At 38.2% G+C, this 16,548-nt stretch overlaps 1 protein-coding gene across 1 annotated transcript in view; it reads left to right on the forward strand.

Annotated features, from left to right (window-relative positions):
* COL19A1 (collagen type XIX alpha 1 chain) overlaps nucleotides 1-16,548 on the forward strand; it is a 294,498-nt gene that overhangs the window by 81,724 nt on the left and 196,226 nt on the right. The window lies entirely within an intron of this gene.

Below are 16,548 nucleotides of genomic sequence, written 5' to 3' on the forward strand. Positions count from 1 at the left end.
AGCCTGTTGAGTCCTCTGTTCGGTTGCGATGGTTGCTTAGGCTTTTGTTATTATAGATGGATTACATTTTTGTGTTATAACCTCAAATTAGCATAATCTCAAATATTAGATTACCTTTATTTAGTCTTCTTGGTGGTGATCAGTTATTTACTTCTTTAATAAGTATTTATAGACAGAATGAGCATCTATTATAACTATAAGATAAATTGCATGTTGTAAGCTACTGGATAATTACTTTTCCTCACAGAACTGTGAGGGAGATAATAGGATAGCCATATAAATCATATAATTGAGAATAATTAAGTGATGACTGTTTTTAAAAGTGGATTTCTCTTTTAAAGAATCCCTTAAATATTTTTGCTCTAGAATGACAGTCATTGCAAGACCATACCTTCAAATAAATGCTTTATTTACACATATTCCTGTTTTATTTAATGGGATTTTACCTGAAAGAATAAGTGAGAATAGACAAGGAAAACAGCTATATTCTCTATAATTTAAAGTCATAATCTCACTAAAATCTTAGTAGTTATTTTGATATTTTTATACATAGTTGGTATTGCTCAGTAATAAATTGATTCTCATAGGCTCTGAGGTATAGAAAAACATTCAATACATTTGACTGCAAAGATTTCCCTTCTGATTGTTCATACCAATAAACTATTGCCTTTAAATAGTCAGTTTCACCATAAGATGATAATATTTATGGAGAATAATTGAGATATCTGGAAGAAATAAAGCATCAAATAGAAAGGACAATACCCAGAATGAAAATTACAATTCAAATGGTTGATAGTGAGATGTAAGATTCACATAATAACTCTTGTAAGTAAAAATATATGTTCTGCTTTGATTTATTATTTACTACATATCAAATATATCCTACCTAATAATAGAGTAATATGCAAATTGACCGTACCTTCGCTATGCCCACGATTGGCCAGGGACTCGGGGTGGCCGGGGTGGCCGATTGGGCCTGCGGGACGCTGAGCTCGCGTCGCCAGCGGTGGCGCAAGCTCAGCGTCTGCGCCAGCTCAGCGTCTGCGCCATGACTGTGCTGCAGCACAGAAGGGGCCTCTGGGGCAGCAAGCCCACATCCCGCTGCCGACCATCAAAAGCAGGGAGCTGGGTGTCCACTCCAGCACCAGTGGATAGACACCCAGCTCCCCCGCAATCAAAAGCAAAAGCGGGGAAGCTGGGTGTCTGTCTGCTCTGGCACCAGCCAAAAGCCTCCGCCAGCGGCTTTTGAAAGGCCTGGTGCACCAGCGGACACCCAGCTCCCCCACAATCGAAAGCAGGGAGCTGTGTGTCTGCTCCGGCACCAGCGGACCCCCTGCCATCAAAAGTGGGGAGCAGGCTGCCAGCAGTGTCCGCGGAGCATGCTAGGCTTTGCGGGGCAGTGGACATGGCCTGGATGGCAGGTTAGGCCTAGGGGACCCTACACATGCATGATTTAATCATGCACTGGGCCTCTAGTATGTATATATGCATATATATACATATATGCATATATACATATATACATATATACATATATACATATTTATACACACACACACACACACACACACACACACACACACACACACATACTAGAGGCCCAGTGTACAAAATTTGTGCATTTGGGAGGGGAGCGTCCCTCAGCCCAGCCTGTGCCCTCTCGCAGTCTGGGAGCCCTCAGGGGATGTCCGACTGCCGCGGAGGTGGGAGAGGCTCCTGCCACCACTGCTGCACCCGCCAGCCATGAGCAGCTTCTGGCTGAGCAGTGCTCCCCCCGTGGGAGTGCACTGACCACCAGGGGCAGCTCCTGCATTGAGCATCTGCCCCCCTGGTGGTCAGTGTGCATCATAGCAACTGGTCATTCTGCCGTTTGGTTGATTTGAATGTTAGCCTTTTATTATATAGGATACATGTATATATGTATATATATATGTTCAGGGTTACACACTATGTATTCTGATTTTAACCATATGTATTTTTTTATATATATATTTTATTGATTTTTTACAGAGAGGAAGGGAGAGAGATAGAGAGTTAGAAACATCGATGAGAGAGAAACATCGATCAGCTGCCTCCTGCACACCCCCTACTGGGGATGTGCCCACAACCAAGGTACATGCCCTTGACCGGAATCAAACCTGGGACCCCTCAGTCCGCAGGCCGACGCTCTATCCACTGAGCCAAACCGGTTTTGGCCCATATGTATTTTTTATAAGATAAATAATTGAGGCTGTCTTTTTGTTTCTAGATGATTAACTTTTTGTTTCTAGATTATAAACTTTTTGTTTCTAGATTAGTTAAACAAGGAAAATAAGTAAAGCACTCACTTTTGTGTGACACCAGCATGAGATTCGTGGACTGCTCACAGCATAACTTGTTTTCTGAACAAACTAATTTGAATTTCAATTTTTGGTAGGAAACCTAGTATATAATTAGTATAAGACCTACCTTTCTTCTTTAATTACCTTGTTGTGGCCTTTACTGTGTTTAAAAATGGACTGCTTTGCAGATTCATGGATACAGAGATCAGACTGATGGTTGCCAGAGGGAAGGGGCATTGGGGAATGGGTGAAAAAGGGATTAAGAAGTACAAATTGGTAGTCACAAAATAGTCATGAGGATGTGAATATAATAAATAATATTGTAATAACTATGGTGCCAGGTGGGTACTGAAATAGCAAGGGGACCACTTTGTAAAGTGTATGATTGTCTAACCACTATTCTGTACACCTGAAACTAATACAAAATAATATTGAATGTAAACTGTAATTGGAAAAAAAGAGGATTATGTTGAATGACAAAATTCACTAGTTATAAAATTAAATAATTCAGATGACTGCTGATCCAAAAATAATTATATTAACTGTCAAAGATAAAATACTATGTGATGATTTTCAGGTGTTCTTTCTATAATCCATTATAACCAAGTAGAGAAATCTGCAGCTTTTCATTATGATTCAAAAACTAGGCCTTAGGCCAGTTTAACTCTTACTTCAGAGTAAGTAGTTCCTCCATGTGTTGAGCATGCTGCCCTTAGTCCATGGAACTGGAACAAGTATAGAGGACTTCATTTGAAAATATATTCCTCAGTCGATAGCAACATATAACAGAACAGAAGCTCATATAGTACCTGAGCAAACACATCCAGCCAAGTCAGTTCTCAAGTAAAAATTACTTGAAGGGGCGGTTCGTTCTCTCAAAAATGAGTTACTTATGCTGACAGGAATCTCCCAGAACACAGCTGTTTTCAGGTTTATCACGGTCTGGTTTATCATTCAGGTGTATAGGAACAATCTCATTTCACTGCCCCACACCTGACTGGCTAAGTCAGGTGATCATCGCTCATTCATCCTTCTACTCTAACAGCATCATTCACAAGGCAGGGGGAATGAGGGTCTATATCCTGACTGAGGGACAGTCCCACAGCTGAGGTGACTTCTCTGCTTCCATAGGAATTATCTTAAACACCTCTGCTTGTGGCAGGAAGGTGGGGAGGTTTCCTTAGGTGACTTCAGTATTTTTGTAGGTATTGTGTGGGCAACTGCTGCTAGTGAACAAAATGGGGTCTGTTCTTGGGTAACAGCTATCCCCTGATGTCAGCCTTTCTGCCAGTGATGTAGTCAAACTCTTATTATATGACCAAATGTAAATGCATGAACTAAGCTCTGAACAACACATTAGAAAAGGGCCATTTAGCAGGGGTCATGGAAATGATCATCATTTCTAAACCCTGAGACCAAGTTTTTTATGTTAGGTCTTTACGAAAATAGGAATATAACTTAGTTACATTTATGAAAAGAAGAAGCAAATAAAAAGCAGATGTAAACATCTACTTTATTACAGCAGTCAATATTTTTAAGTAATTGCTTCAAATCATATAATTTTGTTTGCTTTTAAAATAGTCATTTTTATGTTGTCATTCAAGCCCTGACAAACTTCAAGTTGAAAAACTAATTTCTTCAGTGTTAAGTGGGATTCCATTAAACTTTATTGTTAAATATCATTAGATCATGAGAGAGAAACAAGTGGCAACTGTTACTCATGTCACACTTTTCCTGAGAATTTCCCTACAATTTCTAGGTAAAATGTTGTTGATTTTAGTTCATTCAGTAGTGATATCTAAGTGCACATAGGCACATGTAGAAGCAAATTCTCACAGCAAAATAGCAGGAAAGGGATTCAGTGCTGCTGCTCTATAGTAATCACTTGGCTAGAAACCAAAATTAATGATAAAGCCATAAAATAGATACATAAGGACATTTTCTAGTAAGCATTTTCCATTCCTCCTATCACGTCTTCAAAAGCAACCATCAAAGGCAGAAAGCTACACAACATACATAAAATCAACACTAAGTTGCTTTTTGTTTTAAGTATTAAAAATGTATCAGCACCTGAGACACAACCAAACTTAAAAATTGAGACTATTTTTATACTAGCCCCACAAATACATGATTTTGCCTGCCAGTAAATCGCTAAATATTGACTGTTAGCATTCAATTAGATTATAGTCCAGGAGACAATTAATAGTAATCATTTGCTACTAGAAACAACAGTTATGACTTCAAATAAATCAAGAGCTTTTACACTGGAATATATTTTTACTTATTTATATGTTCATTTTTCATTCAGTTGTTATATCGATTGCATGTAGAACTTGAGAATTTGAAAAGATCACTGTGACATTTTGGCCCTTTTAAAATTTGTTAGAGAATGAGAAAAAGCCCAAGTGAGTAAGTATATGCATAAATTAATCTTCAGATCATTCTGGAGACAGGATCTAAGTCATTCTGCAGGGAGCACACATGTCTGGTTTCTAAAATACAACTCCAAAAAGAGCCTGGACTTGACAGTTTGGTTGTAGATTGATTCTCATGGAATACCTGGATTTATATATTCCTGTATTCCATTCCCATTTACCTCTGTCATGACAGTTGTGTGAATCTGGACATTTTCCGTGCTTTCTTTACCTTAGTTTCCTTTTATATAAAATAAACATAATTCCTACCTCACAGGATTGTTGTAAGAGTTAAATAATACCTATAAATGAAAAGTGTTTATAAATGTTAATATCACCAACAGCCAAAATATGAAAAATATAAATATTGATATGAAGAAAATAGATTTTATATAGTTATGTCTAACTTTTTATTTGCTAATATTACTTCCTCATTTTCTTTCTAAATAAGTAAACAAGAGACAAGAGAATGTATTAGTTAACTACTGGTTTGTAACAAATAACCCCAAAATATAGTGGCTAAAAAAATATTCATTAATCTAGCTGATGATTCTGTAGATTAGCAATTTAGATTGGCCTTAATTCAGTGATTCTTGGGTCTCAGCCAATCTTATTCAGTTTGCTTATATATCTCTTCTCAGCTGGCAAGTTGGCTGAGAGTGGCTGGTCTAGGTTGGCTTCTGATAGATAATGTGTCTCCTCATCCTCCAACATTATCCTGTTCTTTTTTTTTTTAATATATTTTATTGATTTTTTACAGAGAGGAAGAGAGAGGGATAGAGAGTTAGAAACATCGATGAGAGAGAAACATAGATCAGCTGCCTCTTGCACACCCCCTACTGGGGATGTGCCCGCAACCAAGGTACATGCCCTTGACCGGAATCGAACCTGGGACCCTTGAGTCCGCAGGCCGACGCTCTATCCACTGAGCCAAACTGGTTTCGGCACATTATCCTGTTCTTGATCTCAAGATAAAGGCAAGCAGAAACATAAAAGACTAGAGGCCCGGTGCACAAAATTTGTGCACTGGGGGGAGGAGTGTGTGTCCCTCAGCACAGCGTGCACCCTCTCCAATCTGGGACCCCTCAAGGGATGTCCAACTGCCTGTTTAGGCCCGATCTCGGACATCCCTTTTACAATCCAGGACTGCAGGTTCCCAAGTGCTCGCCTGCCTGCCTGCCTGATTGCCCCTAACCACTTCTGCCTGCCAGCCTGATCACCCACTAACCACTCCCCTGCCAGCCTGATCAACGCCTAACTGTTCCCCTGCTGGCCCAATTGCCCCTAACTGCCCTCCCTTGCAGGCCTGGTCACCCCTAACTGCCCTTCCTTGCCAGCCTGGTCACCCCTAACTGCCCTCCCTGCTGGTCTGGTCACCCCCAAATGCCCTCTCCTGCAGACCTGGTCACCCCAAAATGCCCTCCCTTGCAGGCCTGGTTGCCCCCAACTGCCCTTCCCTGCCAGCCAGGTCACCCCTAACTGCCCTCCCTTGCCAGGCTGGTCGCCCCTAACTTCCCTCCCCTACCAGCCCGATTCACCCCTAACTGCCCTCCCCTGCAGGCCTGGTCCCTCCCAACTGCCCTCCCCTGCAGGCCTGGTTCCCCCCAACTACCTTTCCCTGCAGGCCTGGTCGCCCCCAACTGCCCTCCCTTGCAGGCCTGGTCCCTCCCAACTGCCCTCCCCTGCTGGCCTGATTGCCCACAACTGCCCTCCCCTGCCGGCCATCTTGTGGCAGCCATCTTGTGTCCACATGGGGGCGGCCATCTTTGACCACATGAGAGCGGCCATCTTGTGTATTGGAGTGATGGTCAATTTGCATATTACCTCTTTACTATATAGGATAAGCAGAAGCATATAAGGCCTCTAGAGGCCCCCAGCTCAGAACTAGCATCCCATCACCTGTGCCACATCTAGTTGGCTAGAACAAGTCCCAAATCCAGCCCAGATCTAAGGAGTAGGAAAATAGATGCCACCTCTTGATGATATGTACAGCAAGATTGCAAGGATTATGGGTACATGAAGGGGTGAAAAATGAGGCTACTTTTGTAATAAATTGAACACAAATGAGATAAATGTTTTATTTTAGTATAACAAACTCCAGAGTGAAAAGGTTGAGTAGATTTAGCTATTAGAATATTTTTTCTTATTCTTCTCCCATGACTTGCAGTATAATTCTTAAAATTATGTTTACATAGTGGAACTTGGAGACTGTGTCAAAGGTACTTTTCTCTTTAAAATGGTAGGGATGCTTTGTATTTAATAGGAAAATATTATAGAAAAATGAAATTCTTAATTGGAATGGGAATAGGGAAATATATAAAATAATTAAACCAAAAATGATTTAGTACTTTTACATAATCTCCTGAGCTTATTGATTTTAGCTAATGTAAAACAGAGAGTATAACTGGAAAAAGCAGGTGGTCAGAGTTGAGATGTATTTTTAGGATTTCACTATTAAAACTTTCTTGGCAATTATGCCTCATATTCGAAACTAATGCAAGAATGTTAACTACTGTTATAAATATAGCGCTTTCCCATCATCACTATGGACACGTCACATTATTTCCTGTGAATTCTCTCTTGGTTCACCTTGTAGAATTCTACTGAACAAAAGCATGTTATGCAATTGTTTTATTTACCTTGGTAATATATAAAATTTCTACAACTTTTAGGAAGGGCTTACTTGTTTAATTTGACAGCTGACTTGAAAACCGAAGAGAACAGATGGAGTAGAATAATAACTATGATTTTAAAAATCACAGAAATTTATCTGTGACCAATGCCAATTGGTATGGGAGTAACCATGCCAACTTTTAATTAGCCATGGTAGTAGGAAATTAGGAAGTGTAATGGTGATCCCATAGCCAAACAAGAGGCTTAATGTTAGTCATTACTGATTGTGTGCTTTTTAAAAAAAATTCTTTATAGGGCTAGTGAATAATTGTAGATTATGTGAAATATGCTTTTGCTGCATCTTTAATAGTGGTTATAGAAAAAATGAAGTATTAAAAAAAGGAGAGACATGAAAGAAAGGATAATAATCATCAAGGGCTCTAATATTTCTTAAGTGTTAAATTTTCAAGTATTATTTTTAATAAATACATAATATTTCTCTATATGGGTATGTTATATTTTATTTAACCATTCCATTGTTGGAAATTTAAGTCTTTCCTAGTTGTTGTATTTTCAAATTTTTTTCTTTTAGCAAATACATATAATGCAGAATTGGCATACTTTGGCAAGCATCTTTGAACATATTTCTTGTTCTTCCTTTAAACTAGATTTCAGGAATTAGAATCACTGGGTTAATAATTATGGAAATTTTTTAAAGATACTTGATACATATATTCAAATTAACTTTCCTGAAAGGTTTTGTGTGTTGTTTTTTTGTAAACCAGTTTACACTTTCATGAGTGGTTACATCTTTATTCTACCCTAACTTATTTTAAGTATTGCATTTTTTAACGTTTACCAGTTTTTTAATCAATAAATATTATTCTATTTAACTTTTTATTTATATCTTGTATTTCCTTAACTATATCTCGTTAAACATTTACACACATGCACAACTCAGATAATAATCTTATGTCATTTGGATTACAAATATTATTCCCATCTTAAAGTTTGCTTTTATTGTTTATTGTATATAGAAATTCTAAATTTCTTATTTCACTTGGGTCTTTTAAAAAAATCTCCTTAACTACCTCAGTGTTTTCAATTTCTATGCTTTAAGAAATTAGTCAGTTTAATATTCACTCATTTTCTCCTAGTTTTGTTTTTATATATTTTAACCCTTGCTTCAATCTAAAACTTATTTTGGTGATCAATTTAATATGAAAATGAAGATAAACTTTTCCCTCAGTTCTGTGTCTTATAATAATTTCCTTAAACATTTGTTCATGATGCTCTATTCTATGCTAATTCTTATGTACTAAGATTATTTGGGGGGATACGTATTCTCTCTGTTAATTATTATATTGATACCACATTATTTTACTTTAGCCTTTATAACATGTTTTAATATGTAGCACTAAAACTTCTCTTCTTTTCAAATGTTTCCTTGCATATTTTTACTCATTTATAGTACGACTTGCTAGACATTTATATTTGGATAGTTACCCACTTTTAACTTTCAACTGGGAATAATAATGATACCTATTGGCTTTGTGTAAAACACATCATGCAAAGGATTCTAATCAGTGCCCAGCACATAGTAATATGCTAAGGTCTTGCTTTTATTTTTGTCTTTCTTATGAATTTAGTATCAGTTCCCCTAATTCCAAAATATAAATAGCATTGTTACTTTGGTTTATGTTAAATATACATATTGATTCGGGATGTAGCAGAGTGTGGTTGAGCCTCAGCGGGGTTGCAATCAGGAACCAAAAAAGCTCTTAAGAACCTAAACCAAGCATGTCAAACTCAAAGGCTAACACAGGCCAGATAAACAAGGTTTAAGTTTATGTGGGCCACAAAAAAACAAAAGCTTCAATTTTCATAGAAACGTAGGTTTATTTCGATAGAGACATGCTGAATACAAAGGGCTGAAATAAATGAGTAATCGTTAACATAAAATAATAGAACATTTTCATAAAATTAATATTTTTTTCTTGAACATTAACTTACCAGACACTGAATAACTGCACAAATTAATAAGCGTAATGCAAATATAAACCTGTATTTCTTGTTCTCCAAAAGCGAAATATTTCCTGTTGCACACATCAAACAAGTCAGTCCAAGACTAATTACATGGCAATCAGCTGCTAAAATATTCGCTGCTAGTATTAGTGGAGAGAAATGGTGTGCCTGCGCGTAAGGGAAATGAGTACAACACGATTATAGTCATCAGTCATTAGCGAACGTTGTAGTTCGTTTTTAATAATTACGTATAACAGGATATTGTAAAAATTAAGTTACGAAATTCTTATTAAAATGTTTCTTACATACCATTATATTGGCTGGGCCACAAAAATATTCGTTGTGGGCCTCATGCAGCCCGTGGGCTGCGAGTTTGACATGCTTGACCTAGACAGTTCTGCATTCTCTTTTCTTCTCTGGCTGAATGATTTCTCTTCTCTGGGAAACTGCTCTGTTCTCTTGCTTGTCTTACAACCTGACTTTATTTGCTGATGCTTAAGCTTAGTATTAAATGACCACTCCAAATGGCAGCCTTGTCCCTCAGTTTGCGTAACTTTATTAAATCCAGTGCTAATAAAAACTGTGGTCACTGGGTCTCATGTCCCCATCGTGAATATCGATAATCTAATTGACTCACCTCTGGTCTGATCACCTGTGTCTAAAAACCCCTGCAGCCAATTCAGCTGACTTACAGACAGTGTATGGGATTTCTAAGAGGGGGCTTGGGGTGAGAAGAAAATAATAGGCAGTCATAGGAATGTGAGTATTGCTTATATATGGAAAAGCTCTTGATTTTTGTTAAGTACCTGGTGCGTTTACTCAATTTCTTGTTGGCTCTATTTGCTGATTTTATTAATTCTATTAGTTTTTTAGTTGAAAGCAATGGGATATATATGATAGTATTATAGGAAATTCACATATAGTAATTTTGGCTTCTTCATTCCAATTATTTTAATTTTCTTCATGTTTTATGTCTTGCTGTGAATTGGTGAAAGATGCAGGATAGAAAGGGTCAATGTAGGGTGAATATTTAGGAGACCTCTACAGTAGTCAAGCAAGAGATGATTGCAGTTTTGGTGGAGATTGAAAGAAGTACACAGATTTGAGATATAATTTGGAGATAGTATCAACTGATTTTGGTGATTTGGGGATGAGAGAGAAAGTGGCGATAGAGATTATTGTCACATTTCTGGCCATCATGCTTTGGAGAAGGAACAAATTTGGATGGGGGTTTATACCATGAATTTGAGAGGCTTGTAAGGTATCTCATTAGACCTAAGTTGGAGTTCAGAGAAAATTTTGTACTTCAGTTACAAGTGGGGGTAGTCAGCATTTAGCCATGGGAGTGGGTGAGATTGCATAAGGAGAGGTTGGAAGTAGAATAGAGCCTGTAACTGTGAGTGGAGAAACTTACATTCAGAAGTTGAGTAGAGGAGGGAGAAGAGTATGGAAAAGAGGCATCTGGAGAAGTACAGGGAAAACAAGTAGAATGTGTTGCCAAGTAGAAGAAAATATTTAAGAACGTGAGTGTTTAAATGTTCAAAACATTACATAGAAGTCAAATAAAGTAATAATATCAATTGTCACTATAGGTCATTGATGACTTTGGCAAAGGTAATTTCAGTGTAATAATGAGGGTAAATTCCAATTTGGAATTTGTTTAAGAGTAAATTTCAGATGAGAGCATTCAGAACACTCTCTCAAAAGCTGGCTGTGGCTTAGGCTGGATAGCTCAGTTGGTTAGAGCATTGATCCCAATACACCAAGGTTGAGGGTTCAAGCTCCAGTCAGGGCACATACAAGAATCAACCAATGAATGCATACATAAGTGGAACAACAATTTGATGTGTTTTTTTTAAATCTCTCTCTTTTATATATATACAAAAAAAGCTGGCTGTGACGCAGGCAAACACAATAGAACAGAAGCTGGAAGGGATATGGATTATTGAAGAAAACTTTAATACACCAGTGTCCAAAGCAGTCATGAGGCCCTTGATAGGGAAATATTCTTGATCAAGAAAAAGAAAAGTACAGACCAAGCTGACTTAGAGAGTCGCAAATGTCTTATACTTCCTAAGGAATGTCATACTAATGTCAGTAATAACATTATATTAAGTAATTCCAATTAAAATCAAGAATATGACAAAGGTGTCACCATTAATATTATTGAACAATATTCTGTCCATCAGTTTTATGTCCAAATTATAGTTTAAATCTATCCATTTCTCTCCATCTCCCTCTGTTAGAGTAGATCAGCATGAGACCAGCAACCATATGTGTCTGTTTATGCCTTTTTCTCCAGCACCCAGCATAATGCATAGCACATAGAAGAATTCAATTAATTAATCCCATACTGGAGGAGAGCAGTGTAGACAAGGTTAAGTAGTGTTTCTTTTTTGAAATATTTGATAATTATTATTTTGATTCATTTGATTCAACATCAACCCTACTTTTTCAGATTCCTGCTATTGAATTTATGAAGAAGAGTTAGAGATCAAAGTTAACTTTATATGTATGGCCCTTGGAATTGTGTTTCAAAAATTACAATACATAAAACATTAATATATTTAGTAATATACTAAAACTAGGGGCCCAGTGCATGAATTCTTGCACCTTAAAAGGAACTGTGGGCTGTGAGGTTGTGGTGGGCACAGAGGCGGGTCTCAGCCCATCCTCTGCACCCCCACCAGGCCCCTCCTGCCTCAGCCCCTGGTCCCCTGTAGGCCAGCAGCCATGCTCCCGCTGCTACTGCTCCCACACGCTGACAGTGCCAGCCCCACTTACACCTGCTGATGACGTGGAGTGATTGTGGCCAGTGCCAGCAGCGGTGTGAGCAGGGCCGGTGCGGTTAGTGGGAGTGAGCAGCAGCTACTGCCCTGATCGCCCCTCAGGAGCAGCGGGAGGTAGAGAAGCCCTCAGGGGCTATCGGGGTGGCAGCTGCTGCTCACACCCACTGCTCATACCCTTCGATGGTGCCAAGCTATCAGGGCCAGTGCTGGGTGCCAGCGGGTGTGAGTGGCGGCTCTGGTGCCGGCAGCAGGTGTGAGCCCCGGGTGGGACTGTGGCATGCAGGAGCAAAGAATTTTCAGTAACCACCAGAGGCTTACCCCAATGACAGTGACCGCCTTCCCACCTTGGTCTGGCGCCCCCACTCACCTGCTCCACCATCCTGCCACAGCCAACACCCACCATGTTTCATGCTCTGCTGCCTGCTGCCAACATCCACTATGTTCTGTGCGCACCCCCTAGTGGTCAGCACACATAATAGCAACTGGTTGTTTGGTTGTTTAGTTGTTCCACCTTTCAGTCTATTTGCATATTAGCCTTTTATTATATAGGATGTGCAGAGAATAGAACAGTTAGCATATTTTGATTTTTCATTACTTGTGAAACACAGTGGCAAACAGGCGCTATTTAGTTCCTGATTCAATAAAATAAAATAATACAGTTCTTTTAACACCAGCTATTATGGTATCTTTTTAAGTTAGCAGTAGTGTTAAAGGTTGTCTATTGATTGTGTCCTAATTTTTAGTTGCAATTATAGTAGAATTTTGGAATGCCTGACCATAGTGACCTTAGGTTGGATTTGTTAAGGAAATTTATTCAGTCCCTATTGTATGTAATTTAGGGACAAAGAAATGGAAATTTGGGGGCACACAATCAGAGTTTAGTATACAATCATTATATAATGATTAAGACTGCTTTTGATAGCTTCTCATTAATTAGTGCTGAATATTCTAAAAGGGTGGTTTATAATTTGCTTCTTTATGTTTTCAATTATTTATTTATTTATTTCAGAGAGAAAGGGAGGGGGAGAGAGAGATAAAAACATGAATGGTGAGAGAGAATCATTGACTGGCCTCCTCCTGCACGCCCCCCATCAGGGACTAAGCCTGCAACCATGAGCATGTGCCCTGACCTTGCCCAGGAATGGAACGATGACCTCCTGGTTCATAGGTCAAACACTGAGCTACAATGGCCGGGCTTGCTTTTATTTTGATCTTTATTCCAATTATCCTGTTTCTTCACTCCAGGCTCTAGCATTCTCTCAGATTTCTACTCTTATGTTTTAGTCTGTCTTACTCTCTTTTCCAGGGTCTGTCTATGCCAGAGACTTAACTTGCTCCACATCCCCCTGGCTCCGCTTTCCTCAGCTTCTCCTTCATCTTCCCACCCCCACTGTTTTCTTTTCCACCTGTCTTGATTTCATCCCCTCCACGCCTGATTCTCTTTTCAGGTTACTAGTACATTCTATTTTTATTTCAGGAAGCTCTGAGAAAGGAAGAGAATTTTTCATATAAATAAATGAATTCATGAACAGCTGACTCTGGAGTGATTTTTGTACTCAATTAAATTAAGAGTAAGGTAAAGGCAACTCTTCATTTGGTAGCAGATTTTAGTGTATAAAAATGTTTTAATTTTTTTTTAATGAAATGGATTTTTAAATTAATCTAGCAATTGCTTCTGCTCAGCATAACCATCAAATATTCATCATTGCCTGTTTTCACTAAATCTCAGTTAATATATTTTATTAACTAAAACTTTGTAGGAGCTGCATTCCAGATGGTGGGAAGATAATTAATTCAATATCACCAAATATTAGATGACAGGTGCATTTTTATTTAGAAGCCACTGGCATGTGAACTTCTTTCCCATTCAGCGTAAAAGCAGTTCACTGTATAGTAATTGCTGAACAAGTGTGTCCCACCAGACTTAAATAGCAGAATTCCACTGCACAGAAAAACGGAGGTGTTGGCGCAGCTGCTGTTCTAAGTGGATGTTGTGCAATGACCGTGTGACAAGTTCTCATCTGGGCTTATGAACATCTCTTGCTTCGTAGTTTAATTTCTTACAGAAATTATTCTTGGTTCTTACTTTTCCTCGTTAATCTTCACAATCCCCTTTAAGCCATATAACTAATTCCCCCCTCAATGATCTGTTCTAATAGCAGTCGAGGATGAATTAGACAAGATACAGAGAGCAATTCACATTTGGTTTGTCTTTTCTACATTTCCCCTTGTTGTCCTTCATGTTCTGCCAATAATTATGCCGTGAGATGAAAAATAAAGACAAAATGGTAACACATTAATGCTTTGAGCAAACATTTTGTGGAATGTTATTTTAAGTACCTGCACTTGTCCAGCCCTGGGAAGGAGTGTGGCAATGCAGATGGCTTCACCCACTGGCTATGTTCCAGGGGTTCTCTGATAGTGATCCTTCCTCCACTTAAGGTTTACTTGTGTGTACAGATGATTCATGGAATTGATGTCTTGGTAAAAATCAAAGGGCTGAGTCACACAATAGTACCCATTAGGCTCTGGTCAAATCAAGGGTTCTTACTTAGGTAAGAGGGAATTTAGGAGGTAATCCACTTTGACTCTCTCATTATTCAGCTTTTGACAGGTGGTCATCTAGGCTCTGCTTATTAAGGCTAATGGTAACTATTCTAAGTTCTTTATTTTAAGCCAAAATCTATCCAAAGCCTGTTATTTTGACCAATTTATCTCAGTTATAATCCTTTAGAAGAATGCATTCTCAGATCATTCCTTTTTCCAAGTGACTGACAACCTTTTGGAGAGCTGAAGGTAGCTAATGTATTCTTCTAAACCATGTTAGAATTCCAGGTTTTTCCATTATGCTCCTTGGATTCTGGTTTGCAGATCCTCATATTCCTCACAGCCTTAATCTCATGATACAATAGCTCATCAGTGTCCTGTTACTGTGATGTTCATATGTATACAGAGTTCTAGTGTGTTTTGAGCAGGGAGTAAAACTGGCATTGCAAATGAGTGAAGGAACTGGGATTTAGTAGAGCTGAGTCCTAATCCTGGCTCCACCTCCAACTGATTGCAAGGATTCCCCTGAAAAAGGAGGCTGCATTACATCTAGAATCATAAATGTTTAGAGCTAAAATGAATCTCAGACTATAAAGGGTCTATACTACTGTCAGACATTTGTTTTCTTGAATTAAAATGTAAGCATTTACATTTTTATGTGCCAAATTTTATTTTGGGGTTTTAGCCTCGTGTTTCTGCTTGTCAACTTTGAACTCTTTATTCTGACATCTATTGCAATATTCACTTTTCTCAGCTTTGTTATAGCCATGAATTTTATATAGATAAGTTCTGGGTCTTTGTGAATAACTGATATAAATATTGAATAAAACAAAGCTCTGTGGCACACCACTGCACTCCTCTTTCTAGGTGACAACTAAACATGAATTAAGTGAAAATAAATATTTTTATTTAACCATTTACTCACTTCACTGCAGTTTAACCCACATTTATCCAACACATCTTAAGAACTTTCATTAAATGTCTAACTGAAGTAAATAAACCAATCTCATAACCTTTGCATAATTTTTGTTTTGTTTTTAATGTGATATACCCTCTTCATAATCATATTCTTTACTAATAGCTTAAAACCAATTTGTGTAATAATTAATTCTAGAATTTTGCCAGGGATCAATACCCAACTTACTCATTACTCATGTATATTTTTCAATTGAGAAAACATGACTGGATTTTGGCTTTTCCTTCTCCAAAATCTCAGAAATTTATGTCAGTGACTAATTTCCATGAGCTCTTAGTATCTGTCCCTAATATGTCCTCTCCTCTCTTAATGTCTTTCTTTGTCTCAAGGGTGGTTATCTAGAATCAGTGAATTTAAGAAAGCCTTCACTTTATTTTCAACGCAGTTTGATGCCAACCATAACCCAACGTGATATTGATTTTTTTTTCCCAAATCTTATGCCAGGTTTTAGAACACAGTTGTTTGTTCAGTCATCCATTTTATTTGATCACTTACTACCTACTGTATACAGATACTATGTTCAGCACAAGATTAACAGAGATGAAAGAGACAGAACATTCTTCTGAAGAGCATGCGTAAACTGTCCGATGGTTGATAAAGGATGCTGTGAGAAGAAAGAGGAGAGGGTGCTTAACTCTGCCTGGCAGAGGGAAGTGAATTCGGTGAGGACTCATTAGTGAATCTTGAAGGATAACTAGTTCTCCAGAACAAGGAAGAAGCAAATAGAATAATTCATTCAAATGCACAGAGAGGGATAAACCGCAGGATGTATAGAGAACCAGAGGGGGTATATTGTGAAACAAAATGAAAAGCAGTGACCACCAGAGGAACAAAGGAAAAGAACTTTTAAAAAACCCACTGAA

Source organism: Eptesicus fuscus, chromosome 10 (genome assembly GCF_027574615.1).
Source record: "Eptesicus fuscus isolate TK198812 chromosome 10, DD_ASM_mEF_20220401, whole genome shotgun sequence".
NCBI classification, from domain to species: Eukaryota; Metazoa; Chordata; class Mammalia; order Chiroptera; family Vespertilionidae; genus Eptesicus; species Eptesicus fuscus.